Source organism: Piliocolobus tephrosceles, chromosome 4 (genome assembly GCF_002776525.5).
Source record: "Piliocolobus tephrosceles isolate RC106 chromosome 4, ASM277652v3, whole genome shotgun sequence".
NCBI classification, from domain to species: Eukaryota; Metazoa; Chordata; class Mammalia; order Primates; family Cercopithecidae; genus Piliocolobus; species Piliocolobus tephrosceles.
Genome location: NC_045437.1, coordinates 162,831,130 through 162,849,417, shown reverse-complemented (window position 1 = coordinate 162,849,417; position 18,288 = coordinate 162,831,130). Strand labels below are relative to the sequence as shown.

Below are 18,288 nucleotides of genomic sequence, written 5' to 3'. Positions count from 1 at the left end.
AAAAAAAAAATAGGATACTGAAAAGCAGATATGGGAAAATGCCAAAGCAAATTTCCACAGGGAGAACATCTACTAGTTGCTGGAAAGGGTCTGCACATAATTGGTTCTACAACCTCATCTGGAACATCCCTTGAGTCCTCCCAACCCCTGGATCCAAAGGCAAAAGCACAAGCCCTAGGATATGCAGAAACAGGTGCTCCTGATTTCCAAGACCCAAGAGAAACCAGCATTTGAGTTCATGACCTAATCTGGGATTGCTCATCTTCTCTGTGGCCTCAAACATATAAGTACCTTCTAGGCTTAACCATTCAATTCTCTATTTTCTTCTTGGCAGGTAGGTATGAGAAGAAAGCACCTACATTAAGTGAGGCTCAATCTCCCAGATGAGACAGAAAATAGGGGACCTTGATCTCTTGCAATCATTTAAAGCCCCATAAGATCCAATACAAAAAGGCTATCCTAATGTCCCCTTCAGGTAGTTGGCTTAATTCAGCTGATCCTTGGTCTGTACACATGGACACATGGTCCGTACACGACCTCAGCAACCCACTGCCCAGGACTAGTGTTTACCTAAGCCATCAGACCATGTGTTAAACATGACTATGTAGAGGATGCTTTGTAAAGAAAAGGAGATTTATAAATGAAAACTACAGTCTTCCCTCAGTATACACAAGGGACTGGTTCCAGGACATCCACATATACTGAAATCCACCAATATAAGTCCCCCATTTGGTCCTGAGGAATCTATGTACATACAAAAACTCTGTCCTCCCTATATGTGGCTTTCAAATCCTGCCAATACTGTATTTTTGATCTGCTTATATAAGTGGACCTGTACAGTTCAAACCTGTGTTGTTCAAGGGTCAACTGTATTATAAAAATTAGTTTATAAAATAAAAATTTGCTGGAATTGTCTTTTTTAAAAAAAGTTTCCTTCAGGCTGGGCATGGTGGCTCACACCTGTAAGCCCAGCACTTTGGTAGGCTGAGGTGGGCAGATCACTCGAGGTCAGGAGTTCAAGACTAGCCTGGCCAACATGGCGAAATCCCGTTTCTACTAAAAAATACAAAAATTAGCCAGGTGTGGTGGTGCATGCCTGTAATCCCAGCTACTTGGAAGGCCAAGGCAGGAGAATCACTTGAACTAGGAGGTGGAGGTTGCAGTGAGCCGAGATTGTGCTGTTGCACTCTAGCCTGGGTGACATAGTGAGAATCCATCTCAAAAATAAATAAATAAATAAAAATAAAAAATAAAAAAAAGTTACCTCAACAAATGTCAAACTTCCCCTTCGTGCTGAACTTCAGACATTAGCAACCTCCAGGCCAAGCACCATTTTGCTCTTCAAAGACCCCTAAACCTCCCATGGCCAAAGCTTAGTCACCTGCATTGGATGACAAAAGGAACCAAGTCATCTTCAACTTCAAATGACATTAGACTGAAGCTGTCCCAAGTTTCAAAGTAGGACTCATGCGTCAGCTGCCTTTTCAAGATATGACAAGGGGTATGGGAACAAAAGAGAAATCAGGGGAGATGACCTAGCCTAGGGTGGGAGTTGGAGACATCCTTGAAGAAGACACACAGGAAGGTAGTGAGAGGAGGAGGCAAGGTAGAAATGAAATGGAGGGACTTTGGAGATGGATGGAGCAGGAATGGATGATATAATAGTTCTATGAAGTGCTGAGATCACTGCTAAAGTTGACAGTTGAACACTAGGATTCAGTTATTGCTACCATTCAAACTTTTGGTGAACTATCTTTATGCATATCCTTTTCAGGCCTTGTAAATGTTCACTTGTAATTCGTTGTAGACTCTAGTGCACCCAGCAATCGTTTCTTGAGTAACCTTACTTGAGAGGCTACATGATGAAAAGTGTGGTCCGTCCCCTCAAGGGTCTCCAAGAGGGAGAATACAGGAGATAAGGTTCTGCCTGAAGAAGACATCAGCTCAAAGAGGGACAGGGAAAAGCTTCCCAAAGGCATTAATATTTGAACTGAATCCTGAATTGGCTAAGTAGAGAAATACTACCCATAATAGGTACTCAGTTAGTATTTGTTAATTAATTTCAGCTCACTTTCATTTGTAATGATTACCTGCAATATCGTTTAAGGACTGGGAGCTAGTTCTTATCACCACTTTTTCATTATTGTCAATTAAAAAGATAAGTCTATCTATTTTAGTGTTCAAGGGTATAATCTGAAAAAGTATTATATCTTACCTTTGGCAGGGGTGGGGGAGTGTACTCATAATTTTCCCAATTATGAGGTCTCTTCTTGTTCTATTATTTCATAGCAAAAAGTTTCAAAAGCCTTCAAAAACAGCACATTTTGCTCACTTGAAAGATGTTTATATTTTAGCATAAAATACACTCAGCAGCTCCTAACATAATTGGATGGCTACACATTGCAAAAACTTGATTTCTTTTTAATCATATTTTTAGAACCATACTGGGTTTCTTGCCAGTACTGCAATAGTGAGCAATAAATACATCATTAGATCAATGGTGGTTCAATGATGGATTACTCAAAAGATAGTTCTAGCCAAAAGGAATAAACCCAGAAGTAACACTGTGCAGAGATTAATAAAATATTGTTTAAAACACAGATACTAAGTTAATATAACAGGGAAGAAAACACTGCAAAATAGAACAGAACAGCCATAGGTTTATTATATAGTGATATTGATCACAGATTTTCCTAAGTACTCCAGAGCAGCCACACTATTATATATGCCTCTGATTAGACCCAGAGATGAGAAGGAAAAAGTTATCTATATTTATATGTATAAAGAAACTAACCAGGGGAAGGCCTGCTGCTATAATAAATTATTTAAAGCAAGCAGGGTGAGCAGGTTGTGAAGACAATATAAAACAGAATCAATGCCTCCAAGAAACTCTAGACCGTCTGTACCTCTATAAATTTCTTACCACCCTGTCTGGCATTTTACTGGAGGTATTTCTTTTCCACCGTGCTACCCATCCCACTCCTGACCCTTCACTTTTTGCCCAGTTCTTTTCTCAGAGCTTAACATTTGTTTTCCTTCTGTAACCCGGGATGCTGTCTTCAGTTATATTTTTCAGCTTGTATCAGGAGAATGTCTGTGAGGCCACAGATGAGTGCATCTGTCACTTCATTCATCTGGATCTTGAATTTCCCACTGACACTGTAAGCTGGGAATATCTAATATGATACACATATCAACATGACTTCAGTATTATTGTTCATCTTTTTCTTTTTTCTTACTACCATTATCATTAAATCCACAAGCTTAAGCTGTTGTGAAACTTTTGTAGCTCAATGACTGTCCTATATTAGAGGATATTACTAGACCCAAAAAGTTAAAGTGAAGGTTGGGAACTTAAGGTGGCATTTCAGAGGACAAATGGTAAAATGGCTAAAATGGAAGAACTGGGAGATGTTAAAGAGGGCAGATTGACTTAAAAAGTGAATTTTTTACAAGTAGATTTTGCTATGGGGATAAGGGTAAGAAAAGAAGCATAAAAACTGGAAAAGAATTTGTCAAAGGAAAGTTAGATGCCAGAAGAATGCCATAGCTAAAAAAAAAAAAAAAAAAAAAAAAATTATAACAGAATTGTTGCTTAGAAGCTTGCAATGACCTACGGCCCAGTTTCAAGAAAAGCAGCATTCTACTATAGTTTTTCTAACTGGGCAGAAATCAGTCCCATCATATGAGCAGGGGCTGTGGATAGTATATTTTAGGCTTTTCCATTTTTCTAAGTCTGTCCAATCACACAGTAGCTAGGCAAATAAAACAAAAGCAACCCTATTTTGCCAGAGTAAAAACATTAGCAGCTTAACATGACAATAGACAAAACAGCACAGGGCTAAAACACTGGTCTAAAGGATTCTACACGTAGGCTTTGCTGCTTTTGTAATCTGGGACTTTTAGCAAATTATTTTCCTCTCTGGGTCAAGCCTGCCTGGTTAAGGTCAGGGTCATTGAACTAATTATTACATACGGTAGTTAACTTTATAAAGAAAACTATTACAAGGTCACATTCAATATAAGAAACAATTTGAAGAAAAAGGTTAAAAAAATTGCAGATAATATGAATTACTAAGCATAACCCTATCATATCACCATAATGCTAAATCAAAACAATTTAAGTTGCAAGGCCAGCTTCTCAGTTATTGGTGTCAACTTTGAATATGAAAGACAAGATCTAAATATTACCCTTTTGTAGCTGCTGTTTGCTCATCTGTAAGAAAGTGGGAAAAAAATAATTGTCCTCAAAGGATTATTAAGATAAGTGACCTATCAGCATGCCTGCCAAGTGCTTCTTTAAACAGAAATTACTCTGTAAAAGTCCCAGTGACGATCCAGTGGTCTGGAACAATCCAAGTTCAATACTCTGGCCTATCCACATCCTTTTGTCATGAGGCTACTTCTCACCTCTGAAATAAGTCATTTGTTTTTTTAGCTACTTGGATGGTAGAAAGAGGGAAGGGTAACTTCTGATAGATCCTTTCTCTTTCAAACCTTATTTAGTAGTCTTAAATGGAGAATTATGCCAGTCTGAAATGGGAGAACAGAATCCAAATGTCAGTATCAAATGATAAATAAAAAACTAATTGGCAATAATTAATAAAAATTCACAGTGTTCTCAGTGAAAGGAGAGGTAGCAAACAATTCTTAGCCCACATCTCTGTTACAATGAGAAAATCTATTTACTCAATTAATTGGGCAGCTCAAAATACTCCTAAGGTGACTTTCAGAAAGTAAGAATCTCTGGGCCTCTGGGTGGGTGGCCTGGGACACTCTTCCTGGCCACAAGCAAAATAGCCACAGCTTTCCAAGGAGATTATTGACCTCATATAGTGTGTAGTAGCCCAGCTGAGGTGCTGGACTTTGTTCTAGAACAGCTTTCAAAGAGAAAAAGGGTGCCTCATGAAGATAAGGATTCTACTTTGCAGGAGGAAATGCTCAACCATGTGAATTAGGACTGGCAAAGTCACCGCAGAGCATCCCAGGACTCCACCGAACTCAGAGTGGGGGGTGAAGGAACTAAGACTGGGGTTTGGGGTTGGGTCTTAAATTCACCAGGTCTTGTTTAATCAGGCAGACTTCCTTAGAATCAGGACCAACCTGGAATAGGGATCGTTGAGGATTCCAAAAACACTTTCAGACATAAGACAAAAGGGGTCCATTGTTGAAGACAGAGAGTTAATGCACTACCTATAAATTTCACATGGTCAGTAAATGCCACCTGGACATTTCTGAACAATTATTTGTTAAATCAACTTACAGACTATAATTGTTCTTTTATGTCATTAACACCATTCCAGTGTTTCTCAAAGTACAGTGAAGGGATCCCTGGCATTAACATCACTTGGCGGTGCCTGTGAAAATGCAGATTCCTAAGTTCCACCCCAGACTCCTAAATTGAAACCCAGGGACTGAGGTCCAGTCCAAGAACTGAATTTCTAAGAAACAGCCTAGTTAATTTGGATGATTCATATCAAGGTGGGAAAATTATTATGTCTATATAGTCCATTAGAAATTTAAAGACACTCACAGATTAGTGTTTTGTATGTTTTCCCCAAAATGCTTATATACCATAAAATTGAAAACAATACTTCTTGTGATGAGTTCTTAAAAACCATTCCAGCTTATTCTGCCCATATATAATGAACACCATTATTAAAATGTAATTTTGAGCATAAAATTATCGGGAAAAATATGAACTATGTTTCTCAAGAATACTGCCTTTATTTTGCCACCAAAGTAATTATGCTATTAAAGGAATTTATTGTTTTTTAAAGTATCAGTCACTTGGCTGCAAGAACTTATTAAGCTATTACACTCCTCCCATACCCTTTTAGTCATCAGAAATTTTGTGATAAAGCCTTTTTATTATTTTAAAACTATAAATTTTGAACCATTGCAACTAGTGATTAGACTGACTGTGAATATATGTCCAGGTTATAAATTCCTAAAAGCATGTTTCATTAGAATTACCAAGGCAGTCTTAATTATAGCTTCTGCAATAAAGCTCTGTTTACTTCTATTAAGGTGGGTTTTTTTGTTTTTTGTGTTTTTTTGGCGCAAAATGATTCAGTTTTAATGCATTCTTTTAACAAGCAAAAGCAAACGGTTTCTGATACACATGCCATACTGCGAGGCTGTAAACCAGTGTTGCATGGTGATGTGACAAGCACCACATTTCTAGAGGGATTTTTTTTTTCTCCAAGCTCCCCCTCCCCAAGCCATGGCTATAATTATTTCACAAAATGCAGTTTGCCATTTCTAGAGACAAACATTTCCTTCTCCCTCACCTAACTGCAAGTTCAGGCCAAATATTGAATGAAAATGAACTTGAGAGGCAGCCTTTGTTTGTAGCATGTTGTTTCTGCTAAGAGTTGCCCCCTACCCCGGCTCCACCCCAGTGGTCAGACTGAAGTGTACATGTTATGTTTTAACAGATGGGCCGGCTGGCGGCTGCTGGGCTGTAAAACAGGAACGCGTAATCTGCACCGAGTGGTATTGAACTGAACGCTCGTAAAGTTCATGGACATACTCTGACCCAGACAGACCAGGCAGATGCAGACATGCTTACGCATACACACTCACTAACACCCCACAGCTCAGAGGATCCATCTCTGTGACCTAAGGGAAGTTCAAGGCTGAATTTCCCCGTCATATATTTACCTCATTCACCTTTTAATTTTATATATATACACACACTCACACATGTACACGTATATACGTGTGTATATGCGCATCTACATATACACATACAGAACTCTATATATCAACATTTTCGTGTATTTTCAAAGGTCTAAACACCTCCAAATTCTGGACCTGTTTCTGTCTAGTATTTTCAAAAGTTCTCATTCATGTCAAATATGAATTATAAGAAAATATCGTAGTGAATTCTATTTAGTCCACACATAATATAAAGTACATGCATGTAGTTGGCCTCAGAAAAACGAGCTGCTTTTACCCCCTTACCATTAAGGCTGAAAAAACAATCTAACCCAGACAGAGTCACAAACGGAGTGTCAGGTTTAACCTTGAGTTCTCTGCTGTCAATTCCTGACTCAACTTCATTACTTAAACACGCAGGTGCTCAAACACCAACCCACCAGGCTGGCGATCCCTTTCGCAGCCTCTAGGATTCTCCAGGGCTCTGGGCACCAGAACCGACAGCAGCTCCCGCCTGGTCCTAACGAAGTCCTTCGGACACCTCTTGCGGGTGGATGTGCACCTCAGGAGGGGCACGGATTCAAGTGCTAATAGAAAGCAATTACTTTAGAAAGTTCAAAGCCCAGCAGTGCTCTCAATTCCTCTCAGTAGCAGCAGAGCACTGAAGCCCCCGCTACAGAACCCGGCTGGTACTCCAGTTCTCTGGCGCTGAGACCCACTCTGAGCCCGATGAGCGCTCGCTCAGCCTGGGGATTCAGACGCGGACGCTGGGTCTTACCGTGCAGCACAGCGCGGGTAATTTCTCAGGAACCGCGGTCCGCACGCCGCGGGCGCGGAGGCCGCCCCAGCGCTCCGTGTAGTCGCCGCAGAGGGGCAGGGGACGCGTCCCGGCCCCACCTACCCATGTCACTTATGCCAAGTTGGTGCGGACGGGAGCCGCGTCCCGGGCGGAGTTGGGATGCTTTTGACAACAAGAAGTTCGGGAGTGGGGATACTGGCACGGAGTAAATCCCGCCCAGCCCTGACCTCCCCACAGCGGTCACGCTCGGACGAACGGACCGCCGAGCGCCAGGACGCGTCCTGTCCCCTCTCGCCGGCGCCTAACCGTGCCGAGAGGAGCCGCTAGCCCGGCGCGCGGCCACTCACCCTCCTTGCCGAGTCCGGATCGCAAACCGACGTCCTTCCTGCGGGTTCTAAGTGTCAAGTTGCCCCCACTCGGTGGCTGCTCACGGCCCAGTGGACCAGGGCACATTGGTTCCGGCGGCCACCTCAGCGGGAGTACGGCAAGCCTGGCGGCTGCCGCGGCTACACAGTCGCCCGGAGCGCGCTGACAATTCACGGACCTGCTCAACGAATGAGGCGGAACGCCGGGCTGCGCGGACCAGGCTCTGGAGGGGAGGCGGGGCCGCGCGGCGGGAGGGGCGGAGCCAGCCCCAGGGCGTCATCAGCCCATGACTGGCGGAGCCGGCAGCCAATCGTGGTGGCGTTGGGGCCGCCCCGTAGCTGCCGTCCAGTCGCCTGCGGCCGAGGGCAGGCTAGGGAGACGCACAGGTGGCTGGGAAGTTGGTTGTTGCGAAGGGCCGTGGCTGCCGGCGGGCGCTGCGGGGCTCTCTGCATTGGGACCCGAACGGCTCTGGAGGGATTCGGCGGCCTCAGAAGGCAGTTGGCTGAGAGAGACCAGGAGACTTCAGAGCCGCCGCGGGCATAGCGCTGTGGAGCAAGAAGCCGACCTCAGCGCGGTCGACACGCCAGTACCTGGCGCCCGCAGCAGGCGCGGAACTTAGCTGTCCCATAGGAGCCCCGCCCGGAGGAAGCTGAGGGCCCAGAGAGGATGAGTTCCGGACCGGGTCACCCAGCCACATGTGGAAACCTGGGCTCTCTGGAAAAGGTTCTGATCTCGATCTGGCTATCTCTGAAACAAAACTCCAGCCCCGGAAACCCCCTAAAGTTCAGTACACGTCCCCGTCCTCACCCCTGCCCTCCGGGCCACTGGCAGCGGGGGACTTGCGGGCGCCTCGGGTCTCCTCCTCCCGACCCAGGGCGTCGCGGGCACAGCTGGCGGCCAACAGAAGGCTTGAGCGCTCGACGGTGCCGGAAGCTGTGAGACCCTCCCTCTGGACGGACTGCCCTGCGGGGTGGCATCCTCTGCGGTGACTTCTGCTGCTGTTTTTGGGGTCCGCCAGGATTCCAAAATCCCGGGCGGGTGGCTGGAATTACCCAACTTCATAGACAGGAAGCCCCAGAACGAACCACATCTGTCCCACTCTGCTTCCGCCCTCCTTCTCCTTCGCAAGCTCCTGGCTGGGATGGAGACATCGGGCGAGCTCGGAGATCCTGACCTCTCAGGGGTCACTGGCGCCCGAACAGCCTGGAATATGGCCTTGTGGGCCCTTCCCGCCCAATCCCCTATGACCCCGCTGCTCATCTTGTCAACCAGTTTCTGAGCCCCTACCCTGGCTGCAGCACGCGCTTGCACAGGCGCGCTGAGCTACTAACATAGAATCAAAAGCAGGGGGTTGGGTGTTCTTGCTTTCCCGCTGAAGCCTAGAATGTAAGCAAGCCCTAGACCATCAGCTCTGGGTGGGTAGGGGCCTCTCCCTGCCTAGAACTGCACTTGCCATGGGTAGGCACCTAACCCTTATTAGTAAAGGGTCAAACAACCTGCTGCCCGGATACTGACCTTCACCACTTACCTCTTGCTCCCAGCCCAAGCGCACTTCAGAGCATTGCCTCATTCAGGTCCCTGGAGTCCTAAGGGTTTTAGTCTCTCAGTATGGGCAACTATTCACATGTAAGGGAGCTGCAGGTGTTATTTCAATGCCATCTGGCCTCTATAAGGTCTTGCATCATAGCTAACCTCTCATGAGAAGGTTCTGATGAGGTTACCAGGGAGAAGGAATGTAAAGGGCTGGTGGCTGAAAAGGAGTGAAATGGCCCCTCTTAGGTGAGCTCTGGCTTGGTTTGAGTTTCAACTCTGTCTCCTCAGCTCCATTTCTCAATGGGAAAAGGTTCATAGGAAGGTTGTCAGAAAGGCAAGAGACTAGGCCATGGACGGCCCTTTGCAGACCCTGAAAAATTGCTCAGTAATGCAAAAATTGTCCATATTTAAGTTATTTCTTTTCTATCTCGTGAACCAAAGGACTGCTACAGGCAAGGAAGACCATCTGACTCAGTTCCAGGGGTTCCTTAGCATGCTGCTGATTGGCCTAGGAGAATGGCCTTTGCCCATAAAGTATTAGATGTAGACCACATGAATGGAGTATTCACCAGGTTTCTGTCCAGGTCTGGATTGGGTAGAAACATGGCTGGAGGTGCCACACAGGAGAGCTAAAGAAGAGAAGACTTGACTCCCAACCTGATTCTAGCAGAACTCCACTTTGATGTGTTTTTAAAATTGTGCTCTTCTGTTTGCTTTCATGGAGGCTGCCATGAAACATCTTTGACTAGAATTACCAGGAAATGCTCAAGGAAGAAATATATGTCCTTGGATTTTTTTTCCTACCACACTTCAGGATATAACTAGAGAAAACGTTTGCCAACAGTGCTTATCATATTAGTACCCTCTGAAGCTTTTCATAGATGCTGATTATTATTTTTAAAATCATTTTGGGAATAGGAGCCAAACACTAGGTCGTGACTGTAAATTACTTTAGTATTTACATTACATGATGAAAAATGGAAATAAAGGAAATTTCCTGTCATGAAACAAGTTAGAATTAAGCAGGTGACTTTCATGTCCCGATTTCCAAAGTTTTCTGTTTGTTTCAGACAGATAAGATCATCCATGGGTTCTTGGACAAGTAACAGGTCTCATTTTCCCTTGTAGAACAGAAGACATGGAAAAGACAGCATATTCAGACTATATTCGTATTTCCATACCATCTTTTGTTGTAATTGATTTTCAACAAGAGTCCCTAACAATCTCTTGAGTTTGGGCCATCCCCATATTCTACAAGGGAAAATAAGATCTGTTACTACTCCAGTAACCCATGCTCACACTATCTGTATGGAACACAGAACCATGAAAATCTGGATGCAGAAGTCACTTGTTTAGTTCCAATCTATTTTGCGAAAGGAAATTTCTTTTACTGAAAGAGATGAAGAAATTTACAGAATGGCTTTGGAATGAGAAGATTCAGGTGGGACCATGGAAGCAAGGCTCGTTCTTTAGTGAATGGTAAGATTGTCTTCAGGCACTGTCACTCCTTTCTGACACTAAGACAACATTTTAGAATCTCCTAAATTTCAATAGGATGTGATTGGTAGGAGCCATGGGTTCTAATCTTAACAGCTGCTGTGGTGGGTGCTCCTTGCAGTCACTCATCCTTCGTTATACTCTTGCTTCTTTGGCCATAAAACAGTAGTGGCAGAATTGGCCCACTATGTGTAGCTGCGTAAAGGGGACATCATGACAGTGGTTATGAAGCACTGCAAATGCGTTGCATTTATAGTAGTACTGACTGCTAAAAAGGAGATGAAAATGATGTTGAGATGGGAAAATAGTGTGGTATGAACAATTAATATTTACATGTGCAATTTACATTTTTCTATTTACACGTGCAATTTCCTCCTTCCTTCCCTTCCCTTCCCTCCCTTCCTCTCTCCCCCTCCCTCCCTCTCTTTCTCTTTCTCTCTCTCCCGCTCTCACTCTTTCTCTCTTTCCCTCTTTCTTTCTCAGACTCACACTCTGTCACCCAGGCTGGAGTGCAGTGGTGTAATCTTGGCTCACTTGCAACCTCCACCTCCCTAGTTCAAGTGATTCCCTTGCCTCAGCCATCTGAGTACCTGGGATTACAGGCGTGGGCCACCACGCCTGACTCATTTTTGTATTTATAGTAGAGACAGGGTTTTGCTATGTTGGTCAAGCTGGTTTCCAACTCCTGGCCTCAAGTGATCTGCCCACCGCAACCTCCCAAAGTGCTGGAATTACAGGCGTGAGCCATCACGCCCAGCCCATTTATTTTAATCTCATTAGATATTGTTCTTTCAGTATGTAAGTGGAAATGAGAGGAAACCATTTTTATTCTTTAAGGAGGAATACAGCTTCTAAAAGTTTTGGTTACCTAAAGTTTTTGAAGGTGTAATAGGAATGAGTTAACAAAACAGGAAGAGTTGTAGAAGCAGACCTAGAGTTGAGGAAAATTTTACTTACGTGGATAGTATTTTTTTCCTCTCCCTGGCTCCTGCCACCTCTCTCAACACATATTTACTGAGAAAGTTGTTCACAATTTGAAGAGGTTGAGCCAAAGATCTTAGCAAAGAAATGCAGTCAGAAGCTGCAGATTTTTTTTTTTTGAGACAGTCTCGCTCCATCACTCAGGCTGGAGTGCAGTGGTGCAATCTCAGCTCACTGCAACCTCTGCCTCCCGAGTTCAAGCGATTCTCCTGTCTCAGCCTCCTGAGTAGCTGGGACTACAGGCATGTGCTGCCACACCCAGCTAATTTTTTGTATTTTCAGTAGGGACGGTTTCGCCGTGTTGGCCAGGCTGGTCTTGAGCTCCTGACCTCAAGTGATCCACCTGCCTTGGCCTCCCAAAATGCTGGGATTACAGGTATGAGCCACTGTGCCTGGCCCAGAAGCTGCAGATTCTAATATTACCTTTGCAATGTATTTATTCTGAGACCTTGGGCATGTCATCAACCTTCCATATCTTAGTTTCCTATCTGGAAAACTGCAGTGGTACTTATGACCAGTTTTGCAGAGATGACAGCAATAACTAATGATAGGCACTTAGATTTTAGACTTAATGGGAGTTAGCTCCCTTGACACAGCAGTATGGGAACAATAACCGGCCAGCCAATGAGTGAAAAAGCTGGATTATCCCTTAGAAATGAATTGTATCATTGCTGATTATGAATACCCCAAATTATGACAGATTCACATGTAAGGATGCCAGGGAAAAGTAGCCGTGAGCTATATTATACAAAATTGTTTATTACCCAAGAGAATCTAGGTGCTAATATGGATGGTACTACATCTGTGAAATTCTGAAACCCATGAAGGATTTGAAGATATAAAGCCAAATAAAACATAATACAGAGGGAAATGATTTTGATTATGTAACATTTATATATAGCATTTCATTTTACATTTTCAAATTGCTTTTCAGTCATTGGTTTATTCTTCACAGCACACCTGGGGAGTAAATCTGTGCATTTATCCTCTGTTCACAGCTGAGGCAACTGAGACTGAAACAGGCAAAGTGGTTTATCCAAGAGCAAAGCCAGGGGCAGAGTAAGAAATTGTTCATTCATTCAATCATGCATCTATTCTTGGCAAGGCACCAAAGTCTGTATGGTGGTGGTACATGGAGATAGATATTGTCTATGTGGCCTCTACCTTGCAAGAAGAGCCTGCAGTCTGCTGAGACAATAAGTGGTTCATGAATTATGCCTCCCAGAGTACTCAGACAGCAAGGACCAGGGTTCAGAGGAGAAGAGGGTGAGAGTTCACTAGGATTCCTGGAGAGAGTTGGATTCAGGGACCAAGAGGGATGGGTAGAATTTTGGAAAATGGAAGTGTGGCTAGTGGGAATGACAGACATGAAGGTGGGCAAATTTAAGATGTTTTGGAGAGTATCTGACTACAGGAGGGCCATTGTGGGGAAAGGGCAGGAGAGTGGAAAGGAGCGGGTTTCCCAGGATCCTGAATGCCCAGCCCAAATACATGGATGAATCCATGAATACATGGATTTCAGCCTAATGGGCAATGGGGGTTGGACTTATCTCTGACTTCTCGTATTCACTCATTATTATAACATGTGCTGTACCTAGTACTAATACATGCTTAGTCTACAGGTATTTTTCCACACATCAGCTTTTCTAACCTTCGCGTCACTCTGAGATACATATTATTCCTCCTTTAATGGATTAAAAAATTGATGCACTTAGAGGTTGAGACTTTCCTATGATCATGTAGCTAATAACTGACATGTGAGATTTGAAAGTAGGATCTCTGACTTCTACGTGGACACAAATGGAAAGAACGGGTGTAGATTCTGGAGAGTGTACTCAGGATGCCCATCTAACAACATGCCCCTCACCTTAGTTCAGTGTTGTTCCAGAAAAAATAAGTACATAGGAGTGAAATATATTTTTTCTCTTGAGACAGGGTCTCACCCTGTTGCCCAGGTTGGAGTGCAGTGGCATGATCTTGGCTCACTGGTTCAAGATTCTTCTGCCTCAGCCGCCCAAGCAGCTGGGATGACAGGCACATGCCACCACACCTAACTTTTGTATTTTTATTTATTTATTTATTTAGTTTTTTGAGATGGAGTTTTGTTCTTGTTGCCCAGGCTGGAGTACAGTGGTACACTCTTGGCTCACTGCAACCTCCACCTCCCTGGTTCAAGAGATTCTCCTGCCTCAGCCTCCCAAGTAGTTGGGATTACAGGCGCCCGCCACCATACACGGCTAATTTTTTGTATTTTTAGGAGAGATAGGGTTCACCATGTTGGCCAGGCTGGTCTTGAACTCCTGAACTCAGGTGATCCGCCTGCTTTGGCCTTCCAAAGTGTTGGGATTATACGCGTGAACCATGGTGCCTGGCCTAATTTTTGTATTTTTAGTAGAGATAGGGTTTCACCATGTTGGCCAGGCTGGTCTCAAACTCCTGACCTCAAGTGATCCACCTGCCTCAGCCTCCCAAAGTGCTGGGATTATAGGCGTTGAGTCACTGTACCTGGCCAAAATGGAACATTTTAAAATCCCAAATCTACTACACAACAGACTGTCCTTTACGACTGAAGTCATGGAGATTTGTGAATAAAAGGTAGAATGTTTCTCCATGTTTGTTTATTTGCTCGTTTTTTTTCTTTTGTTTTTTAGGAAGTTTGAAAGAAAGAAAAATATGCCAAGATGATTAAGTTTCACCTAAGATTTTAAAGCTCCCATCTAAAAGATGTGGAAAACAAGCACTATACCAGAATATTGTACCTGATTTCTGCCCTGTCTTAAAACACCATGACATTTTCCTTGATTTCAAGAATACAGAAAATGAACATGGTCCTTTAAATTATGTGACTCTTTCAAAGCAAAATGGAAACAAGGAAAAACCACATTTGTTTTCTGCCTCCCTTTTCCAAAAAGCTGAAACTACAGTGCAAATGAACTCTCAGTCATGGGTCAACATCTTTACAAGACCTGCCCCTCGTTCTCAGGTTAGAGATTTCTCCTCTGCCTCCCCATTCTCACCCACACCCAACTTGAAATAGGTCTCCAGGTCCCATTTTGACCACATGTTCTTTCAGTCACATGTGGGAGATGAGAAGGGGCTAAAAGTAGCTATGCAAGACTAGTAAAACTCATCAGTAACTGGAAAAGACTAGTACAACTCATCAGTAAACTGGAAAACAACTTCAGGCTTACTATCAACAGTGGGTAGTTAGCATCAGTTTAAAGACTATGAATGTGCACAATTTTCCTAAGAATATTTTTCAGAAGAGTGTAATTATAGGTATAATCTCTAATTGCATTATAAATGATAAGAGAAGGTTAGCAAACTATATTTCAGGGCTGCTTGCTGTACTTATCTGCTGCCATCATTGGCCCTGTCTTCCTTTGTGACTGCAGACTGTGTTTATTAGTCTTGGTGGTAAGAGGGAATTGCTGTATGGTAGTTTTGTGTTAGGAAAGGATCTTACAGATGATGATGAAGGTTGCAGGAAGGACTGTTGAAGTGTTTTATTTTGGTATTTGTTTCATTTTTAATGGCTGTGACTAGGACTTCATACCTGACTAATAAGCATGCATGTAACATTTTTATATTTGCTGAGTGCTTTATAGTCCTCCATTAGTTCCCACAATACCCCTTGAGGGTAGGTCAGTATTACCGCCTACAGTTTACATATGAGGAAATTTAAGATACAAAGGGATTATGTGATTTGTACAAGGTCACCCAGCATGCAAGCCTAGCTAATAAAAGGCGATAGCAAAGCTCTTTCCAAATAAAAAGTACCTTATAAATGTTAGGTAGTATTAATGGGTATGATCCCAGAATGAGTAAAATACTCTTCAGGAGTAAAGTGCTCATACATGATATATAAGATTAATTCTCTCTCTCTCTCTTTTTTTTCAACCTCTGGGTGACTTTTGAAATAGTTATTCTTGAACCTGGCTATGCATCAAAAATGTCTCTAGAGTTTTTAGAATATGTGAGCACATAGGCTCCTACTCAGCCGATAGAATCAGAATCTGGGCAGTGGGATTTAGATAATTATGCCTTGAAAAATCTCCACGGGGGATTTGGATGCTCAGTCAGAGTTGAGAACCACTACTCTAGACTAGAAGAGTAACACTGGTCAGGCCAAGAGCAACAACGAAACACTGTGGAGTTAATTCAGAAGAGAAAGTCTGGTGTCTTCCAGGCCTCTGTCCAGCCAGTTCACAACTATTATTAGCAGAGGAACTGCCTCCCTGAAATAATCAACTGTAATAACTATGTGTGAAAGTCCAGGAAATAGTGCAGAGATTAAAGTTTATTTAAGAACCACCAGTTTTTGAAAGTTATAATTTACTGGGTAAATTTACTGGTGTACCTTGGGTTATTACTGCGTTTAATGCTTTTATTCTGAATACTTTGTACTTCTTCATAATCAACACGGTAAGAACCTATAATATCTGCCCATTCATCCATCTGCCAAACACTTTTTGAATACTTGCTGTATGGAGATTTCAGAGTGAAAATAATGATCTTTTTCCAGAAGTTTATAATCAAGTGATAAAAACAGGCACAGGCAAAACCAACCAACCAAACAAAAACCCGAAGCCACACATATGATAATAAAAAGTATAATCAAAGCGTTAGAGGAGGCATTATTCATAATTGCTAAAAAGGGGACTGATAATGCTACAACATGGATGGATCTTAAAAACACTACGCTAAGTGAGAGAAGCCAGTCACAAACGTGGTATTCCCATACAATGAACTATTATTATTATTATTATTATTATTATTAAACAATGAAGTGGAATATAGTACTGATACATGCTACAACATGGATGGATCTTAAAAACGCTATGTTAAGTGAGAGACACCAGTCATAAAGGACCACATATTGTACGATTCCATTTATATGAAATGTCTTGAATAGGCAAATCTGTAGAAACAGAAAACAGATGGTTGTCTAGGGCTGGGGGTGGGGAAGGATGGAGGAAATGGGGGACCGCTAGTGGGTACAGGGTTTCTTTTTGGAGTGACAAAATGTCCTAAAATTGATTGTGTTGACAGTTGCACAATGTTGTTGACTGTACTAAAAACCATTCAATTGTATGCTTTAAATGGGTGAATTGTATGATATGAAAATTGAAATAAAGACAATTTTAATAAAGACAATAGATGATAGATAGATAGAGCTGTATGAACTTGGAGGAAAGAGTGATTAATTAATTTGGATTGGAAGAAAGTGGTGGGAAATTTCCTGGAGGAAATGACATTTGAGCTGACTCAAAAAGGATGATTTTTGTAAGATGCTGTGGATGAAAGGAGGGAAGGTATGCTCAAAGAGACACTCAAAGTGAGGGTGCTTTCATGCAAGGGCAAGTTATCTGGAATAGATAAGAGTTTAAGATGCATGAAGATACAGTAGATAGAGGCTAGATGCAGGGCTTTTACTGTCATGCTAAGTTCTGTGGTTTGGTTTTCATTTTTGTAGGCAATGGAAGACCACGATAGGTCTGTGAGTGGATGATCAGAACTGTGATTTGGAAGGATAATTAGAAGTGATGAGGTAGATGGAAGATGGCATGGGAAAGCAGTGAGTAAGAGAGGCCATTTAGGAGGCAAAGGCATTGCAGTGTGTAGGTGAGAGATGAGGAAGCCTTCAACTACTGCAACAGCAGTGAGGACTGAAACAAGCAGACAGTTTTGTTTTTTTAAATAGAGTCAGGGCACTATGTTGCCCAGGGTGGTCTTGAACTCCTGTGCTCAGGCAATCCTCCTGCCTCAGCCTCCCAAAGTGTTAGGACTACAGGTGTGAGTCCTCCTTGGTCCCACTGCGCCCCGACCAAGGAGACAGATTTAAGAGATGGTTAAGAAGTAGAATCGTTAAACTCACCTACTCCCTGATGGCCCTGGGGGAGTAGGTGGAAAAGCATAGAAATTGGACAGCGCACTATCTGAAACCACATAAGGACATGAGTCCTTTTATGACAAATTATTTTGAATGTAAAAACTTTTGTTGAAATAATGTCCAGCAAGCAAATTGTAGCTCTTTACATCTGTTAACAAGGGTTTGATTACAGACACTCTTAAATTTCTTAACAAAGGAATTTGTGAATCAAAGGTGGATTGAAGACAGCAATGCAATCCAACCATTCTATGAGCACTTTCCAATCAGACCTCCCCTTGTTGAAGATAAAGCAGTCGTCATTTATGGACTATTCTGAATGACTAAGTATTTACCTCTTGCTCAGATAGCTTCCCTAGAAACACTTCCTTTGGTGTGAGCAACTTGGATTTACTGCCAGGGCAACACCTCCCATCCAACGCCCACACTGCCTCTTGGCTCGGTCCTCACCAGCAGGTGTTCATAAGCAGTATTTTTGTTTAGCTTCTAATAAGAGTGTAGGCTTTGAAAAGCATAGGCTGAATGTATCACCCATTATACTTTCACTTACAAGTGTTCT

The 18,288-nt window shown here is 42.9% G+C and overlaps 1 protein-coding gene and 1 long non-coding RNA gene across 2 annotated transcripts in view; one reads left to right on the top strand and one right to left on the bottom strand.

The window, feature by feature from the left end:
• The window catches only part of MARCHF3 (membrane associated ring-CH-type finger 3), a 151,500-nt gene extending 142,471 nt beyond the window's left edge, over nt 1-9,029 (bottom strand). Inside the window, exon 1 of the mRNA XM_023197003.2 lies at nt 7,810-9,029. The gene's annotated coding sequence lies outside the window, so the exon portion shown is untranslated. The remainder of the gene's footprint in view (nt 1-7,809) is intronic.
• Nucleotides 9,029-14,777, top strand: LOC116418777. The gene is made up of 2 exons (XR_004228926.1): nt 9,029-10,840; nt 14,491-14,777. It is a non-coding gene; the product is annotated as an uncharacterized LOC116418777 (long non-coding RNA).
• The last annotated feature ends 3,511 nt before the right edge of the window (nt 14,778-18,288 follow it).